At 38.7% G+C, this 7,322-nt stretch overlaps 1 protein-coding gene across 2 annotated transcripts in view; it reads left to right on the top strand.

Moving 5' to 3' along the window:
• The first annotated feature begins 29 nt into the window (after positions 1-29).
• Positions 30-7,322, top strand: part of ARPP21 (cAMP regulated phosphoprotein 21) — a 154,669-nt gene continuing 147,376 nt past the window's right edge. Inside the window, exon 1 of one of the 2 annotated variants that reach the window (XM_077754260.1) lies at positions 30-187. The gene's annotated coding sequence lies outside the window, so the exon portion shown is untranslated. Of the gene's footprint in view, positions 188-3,535; positions 3,573-7,322 lie in introns of those variants that run through there. The other variant, XM_077754264.1, reaches the window with a different exon arrangement.

The raw sequence follows: 7,322 nt of genomic DNA, 5'->3' as shown, positions 1-7,322 counted from the left end.
AGTCTTCCTAGCAGTTAAATAAACCGACCGAAAAAAAACCCCCAAAAACCCAAAAACAAAACCGCCGAGCCAAAGCAAACAAATCCAGCCAATTCAATCATTGAGAAACAATATCAATAAAAAGCAAAAACTAAATCAGATCGAGCAAGGAACCAGGACGCTGGGGGGAGACGCGCTGTTCGCCAAGGTAATGATCACGGTCTCCCGACGTGAACTTGCACGTCTTTTGTGATCCCCCCTCCCCTTTCTGCCGTTTATCTGTGCTTTGCTTTAGAATTGTGTCTCGTCTTTTCCTTTTCTCCTTCGTGTTTGTAGAAAACTGTTGATGTTGCACACGTCTTGCGTTTTTATGTTTCATCAAAGGTGGGGTACACCCCCCTCCCCCAGACGAGGCAGACACGGACGGCTGGCAGGGAGCAGAGTGGGGCCGTTCTTTTCACGGAGGAGTCTACACTGATTGATGCAGGTTTCCTGGTGGAAAGTTTGGGACCCTCTTCTGCAAGAGGCGGAAAAGTTGAGATCAGTTTGTTGTTCTTGCCGGACTTGGGGTCCCGGCTCCCAAGGGATTGAGGTGGGGGGAGAAGATTGTTGTCATTTTTAGGGGTTTGAAATCTGTGTTTCATTGCAGACTCCGAATTCAGTGTCTTCCGTCTCGGTTGTAGATGGTGATGGAATTGGCGTTGAATAGGACAGGTATTTAGAAAGTTTCTTAGGAAGGGAAGTGGACTCAGTGTGTGTGCAGGGAAACGGAGCTGGAGTGGATGTGGTTTCTGAGGGCTGTTCAGGCTCTGTACTCGATCACCTCCTGAAGATACAAAATAAGGCAGAGTCCAAGTCTAAGAGGAAAAGCAAAGGAGGCGTTGAAAGTTACAAAGGATTGGGAAGCTAGCACGCACATTGCAAGGCTGATAGAAATCATTTTCTTGAGAATGTGTTCAGAGGGCAGATATTCCTTTGGATTGCTGGTTTTTAAAGTCTGTTGGTCTGACACTGTAGCCTCTCCCAAAAGAATGACATTCCCCAAAGTTGAAATGAATCTGCACGAGATTTTGCTCAAAGGCTGAATGATTCCGAATGATTCCCACCTCCTCCTCATCTACTTTGGAGATCAAAATTGCTATGATTGTTTTAAGGAAACAGAAATGGAGATGACAGGAAATCATTTTTCATTTGGTGAAACTTAGAAAACCTTTGACATTCACTTAAAAATAAATGCACCTACTCCTTTGATCCTCTGTATTTGTGTCACCATGGGACATGCATGTCTTAATAGGATTTAGTTAATGTCATTTTCACCGAAGACGGTCGTTTGGAAGAGCTCTGGCTACGTTCTGTTCGAATAGCCAAGTAATCTACTATCTTGGCAGTAATTGCTTCTGCTGCACACCTAATGTGGATCACACGTGAGAAATTATGTGTGCTCACTTCAGGTTTATATGGGATTTGTAAGGTATGTATTTGTGTTTGCTCTGGCATTTCTTATCACATTCCTTTATTTCTTTTTATCACTTCAGCTAACAGAATGTTTTTAAATTTTCTGGCGAATCGGTTTAGTACATTCTTTAAAGGATACCTACGCTTTGTCACAAAAGATGCATAAGGCTAACGTCTTCCTGTCCTTGCTTATCAACACTGTTTGCTTGTTTTAAATAATTTGGCTTACATGCAGTTTCTAAGACATTCAGACTCTATGCATATATGGCTGCATTTCTCTGGACATGATTTGTGTTATTTGATAAATAATAATGAATATAGTCCGGTTGCTGGAGGTGATTGCCTGTTGAACAGAATACTTGGTGTAGGTAAAGCATATTTACAGAAACTTACACAGTTTTCAAAATGGGCTTTCAGCTTCTCGGTGACTTAATTTCACCACACGCCGGTTTCTCTTTTGTGGTATTCAGCTCGGACAGACAGGTTTGTGTGCGCTATTAGATTTGCAGATTTGCTGATCTTCCGGTGACTGTCCCTCTTAGATCCCAGCTGAGTATAGTTACGTTAAGAAGTGTGGTATTAGCCCTGTTAGAGCATGCTCCGCTGAGGAATTCTGTGCTGCCTATTTTTAATGCTATTTAATGAAGGAGCGAACGCCTCACTCAGCAATAAAAGAAGCAGGATGGAAGGTGGAACGGTGCGTGGTTTTGGATCCCGGAGAAGGATATTTGAAAAGGTACAGACTGGCTGTGGGATATGGTCATTTTAATTAGTCTTAATCTATTGTACTAACAGAAATCAGTTGATTTTTAGTGAGGAAGTACACGTGAATTGTCTGCTATGTGTTTTCATAAACCTCTTCAATAATTCTTAGAAAGAAGCCTCAGTCACTAGAATGCCTGGAAACTTAAAAGAGGGACTAACCAAGGAGTTGCTGCACACATACTGTTTTTCATATGAGCTGTCAGATTCTTGGATGGTGAGAAGTGCAGAAATAATTTTAGATTCCTAAAATTCTGTCCTGGTGAAAGGTTTGGAGCTTGTAAAATGTTTGGGACATAAAATAACTAGCATCCTTCTAAGATCTTGGAAGTTGAAGCTCTGCCTTGTGAATTTTTGTTTTTCTTTCATAAAGTTGGAATCTGGGTCCAGAATTGTGGCAACTGAGGCAGGAAGTTTTGGCTGTACTTGATAGAATATTCGAGTTGTTTTCCTTCCTTACTTTGAGATAAGCACAATAGGTAATCTTCGTGGAGGTAAGATATTTTTAAACTATAGATAGCAGAGGCAGCACTTTTGGAACGTTATAACGAGGGGGGGAATATCTTAATGTTACAGTGCGTAAAACATAAGCCATCTGTCTGCGACATTGGTATAATGAGGAACACCTGTCTTGAGGTAGACAGTGAAAATGTTCAATCAGCAAGGTTTTTGTTGTTCATTTTCATATTAACAACGGGCTATGATCAAGTTATATCTTTGTTCGAAGTGAGGCTAATTAGACAAGTGCCTCAGTGATTTCAAAATTAATAAACATAAGGAAAAGTGAGAAGTTTTTATTAAGTGGGGGAGTGAGTTATGTAAGTATTGTTAAATAAAGCTGTTAGGGCAATGTACAGAGTCATTCCAAATTTTGTCCATTTCTATGAAGAATAATCCCCTCGTCCCCAATAAACGACTACGGGAAATGCATTGTAAGGAGTTGCTCTAATCGGTTGCCGTTGTTTGAGCTTTCTACTTTGTACTTTTAGAGGGGAAAATTACAATCCACGCTGGCTGTAATATTTCCCTTAGTGGCTATGCTCTTTGGACCACAGGGCTGATACCTTTCTCAAGAGTCTCAAACCAAGTGGCAGTCTCATCTGCATTCAATGTAAATTCTGTCAGTGGACAAGATAATGATAAGCTACACGAGTAGAGTGTGGAATGAGTCAGCCCAATGTACAGCGTAGCCAGAAGTGAATATAACTGAGGATTCTCATTAGGATTGGGAGACAGTTTGAAGTCCATAAAGCTGGAGATTGCAAATGAACAGTCTGCATCTAAGTTAGCGCAATTCAGATCTGCTTTGTGACGAGGTTAAGAAAGAATCTGGGGTTTAGAAATGATGTGGACAGTGAAAGTCGTGTCTTCAAATGGTAAGTACTGGCATCATCCTAACTGGGACCACACGGGGGTAGCGTGTTTAGAAATTTGTGCATTTCTAATCAGAAAAAGAATTGGCTTCCTTAGAGAGGCATTATGTCACCTGGAAAGTTCTGGACATATTTTAAGTCAGTGATGAACTTATAGAATACATATTTCCTGTGTTTAGACAAAGGACGTTTATTTTTTAGGAAATCTGTGATTGCAGAGGCTCTCTGTGTCTGCTGACTTTTTTTTCTTTTATCTTCCATTCTAATATTTAGAATTAAATAGAGAAATTTTCAAGCTGTGACATAAGTAAATGCTGAAGGACTGTTGGAGAGAAAAAAGAATATTAGCAAGGTGTCTTTGTGACTGGGTTTGTTTCTCTCAGGCTATCTTTGCTTGTGAGTGTTACTTTCCTTTAAGGTACATTTATGCCAAGTTCTAATAAATTAATGTTTGTAGTGCCTTCTCTAAATTAATTTTGCTCATTTTGGATTAAACCTGGCCCTGGATGTTCACAGGATTTATTACTTGTTTTTGCTTCACAACAATTTCATTTCCATGAGGATTAGTTATCAGCCGAGATACAGTGTTTCAATTATATACATAAATAGAGTATTCTTGATAAAGAATAAAGTGCTTTGAGATGGAGTGTCAAGTTCACTCAGCAGTTTTTAATGTTTGGTAACATTGTTATCCTGTGGGCTCCAAATCTTGTGCAGTCTGGTGATGTTTTCTGAAGGCAAAAAATGCCTGTATAACATTTGAATACACCTTTCTCTAAGATCACTGGGACATTTCTGCGCCCTGGGAAATAGCTGTGCAAGGAAGCCAAAAAGTGAATTGAAATAATTATATCAGGCAAATGGAGAGCATATTGGGAAACCACCACAAAAGGATTGAGAGGAATACTCCAAATCGATTCTACTTTCCGAATGAGTTTTCAGCGCTCTGTTATGGTCCTTTCCCTGCCTCCCAGCAAGGAGCTTAGTGTCACCAGGTGGAGTGAGTGTTAATCACTATGGACGGCCGGGGTGGATCAATATTTTGAATTCCTCTGCACACTTTTCCCAAGGAAATTTCTTCTGGCAGTTTTCTACACTCCCTGCCTCATGTACATGTCAATGCCATAGGTTATGTAAGGTTTTTTTATGTTATAATCAGGTGATGACTATTAGGATAACATTGCAATTCCGATTCAATTAAAATGTTGGAAGAATTCGTCCAAAACTGTCTCACTCAAGGCACGTACTCAGAATAAATTTATGCATTTTTCAAGTAATGTACTTTATAATTGGTCCTTCTGTCTAGCAACAGAAAATAATTTCATCTTCTCCCGGTGAAGGTGGGGGGGGGGGGCTCTGCTCATAATTATCCCTTTTAGAAACAGACCTCTTACCACATTCTTACATTTCACCGTCCATCAAAATGACACAACAGTTCTTAAATTAGAAACTCACTGTGTGTGACACATAAAATATTGAGCTCTTGTTAACAAAATCACTTCTGCTTAATAATAACATTGTTTTTAAGAGAAACAAAAATAAACAATATGGCTTTAATCAAAAGGAAGGATTCAAGGTCTTTAACAACAAAACCATTACGTCACTTTTTATTTCAAATATTTTGACAAAGCTTGAGATTTATTTGGCCTATTGTGGTTCATGTTTCTACCCAGAACCACATCGTGTAGTATATAATATTTTTTTCCTGCAGTTTTGAGATACATTCACAAAGCTTATCTATCTATCCAGATAAACCAGTAATCTCTTCCTGATGCCCACACAAACGAGGAAGTAAGTCCTTGTGATAGGGACATCGAAAAGAAGAACTTGGTGAATTCTTAACTACGTTTAGTTCAAATAAAGTACGTTTATTTATTATCTAAATAATGGATGTACATTCTCTTACATTTGTATTATCATCGGCGGATTTGTTATCACACACGAAATACTTGAGATAAGAATGAAGACGGTCTCTAAGGAATGGAAACCAGGTGAATGGTGCTCGGATCTTTAGCAGCTTTCCTTCTAATTGCCTAAGATATAACACTTACTTCAGAACATTCTAGTCCCTAGCATCATACTTAAAGGGAAAAATATACATTTTGACATTTTGATCCAGTTGAAATTATGAAGCAACACCAATAATTGAGGTAAAATGTTTCAACGTCTGTAGCAAACAAAATAGAGCATCAGTTTCAAAAGTTTTAGGGTCCTAGAAATCCAAGTCAACTCTCCCTTGATGCGTGAACCAGGAGCCCTCGCTGTCCCCTCACGGTTCAGGTAACCTGAGTTGCTCTCAGGTGGTCTCACCCCTGATGCAGAGATCTGGAGAATCAAGCAGTGGGTCAGAAGAGGATGAAGGAAGGTCACGGAAACGCAGTGGAACTCAGGGACCACTCACACTTGTTTAGCTGTTATTTGCTCAGAAACTTGATAGATTTATAGCTATTAAATTAGCTATCAAATTGCTTTTATAGCTCTTATAAAAAGTTATATTTAAAACGTTGCCAGAACCACGAGCTAAAATCCTCGCACAAAGTTCTACTATTTATTGATAAGAAAACGTATATGCTCTGCACTGACACTTAGCATTTGACTTGTTAAAATGTATGTAATTTTGGTGGAAACCCCAGCATTGCTGGCAGTTGACAATTCAATCATTAAAGGGCTTTTGGACAAAAAAACCCAAGTAGATTCCATGTGAGAGTGTGACAGAATCAAGATTTCCACAGCATATGCAAGCTTCAAATACTCACTCATCTTTAAACTTTTTTAAAGAGTGTTAAAAAACGGCACTTTGATTGGAAATACGGCACTTTATTTATTTTCTTTGTGTAGAGAAAGAAGGTGACGGTTTCGAGTCAGATGGTGACTCTTTAAGCCAGCATAGCACCTGGTTGACTTAAAATTGCTATTGAAGTCTGCCAACTTAATTGTCAGGACTTTGTAGCCATATTTGTGACCCTGTTTTTTTTCTCTGGCTTGTGGGAATGATCACAGTAATCCTTTAAAAGGCACTACTTTTAAATTACATAGTTTTATATTTGTATCTTTTAAGTTGACTTAGATATGTAGGTATTGAAGGAATTTTAGGAAACTGTCAAACCGGCAGAGCACTAAAGATGAATTCAAAAACCCCATGCAAACAATTCTCTGGTATTAATGAGTCTTTTTTGTTTTCACTTTGGTGATGACTTAACTTTGGTCCTGGTACCTAATGCCTTTGTGAAGATTGAAACCTTTCTCCCACCTTGAAATTTCCACATAATCACTAGCAGAGTTCTGGAAAGATAAAATAATATAGCATGCAATCACATCCTGTGTGCATGCGGTTGCTATTTGCTCAAGCACTGTTAAATGCTTGAACTGGATGCCTTCATCTTTATTTATTATTTAACTATGATTATAATAATTGTCTTCATCTACAACAATGGATCACTTAGTTTTTAGTGTTTTTTTTTTCCCCTTTAGCGTCACGAAGTAAGAGGGTATCATAGTTAATGTGAGCGTTTAGATATTAAAACAATTAAATATATTCTAGGACAAGGATGTAAATATCCCTCCAAGAGAGATATTATTTTATTTCATGAAGGATCACAATGTGTGCGTTTTTTCTCAGATATGATATCAGAAGCTGATATGATATTAGGATATTGACAGAGAGAGGTTTGGAATTCATTGAAGCTTCCGATTGAAAGTCAGGTTGAAACTAACGGAGAGTTTGTGTACCAGAGGTGTGCTTAGAGCTTATGG

This window comes from Crocuta crocuta, unplaced genomic scaffold, assembly GCF_008692635.1.
Source record: "Crocuta crocuta isolate KB4526 unplaced genomic scaffold, BGI_CrCroc_1.0 scaffold70, whole genome shotgun sequence".
In the NCBI taxonomy this organism is placed as follows: Eukaryota; Metazoa; Chordata; class Mammalia; order Carnivora; family Hyaenidae; genus Crocuta; species Crocuta crocuta.
The sequence above is the reverse complement of the archived record's forward strand: the minus strand, read 5'-3'. Positions and strand labels throughout refer to the sequence as shown.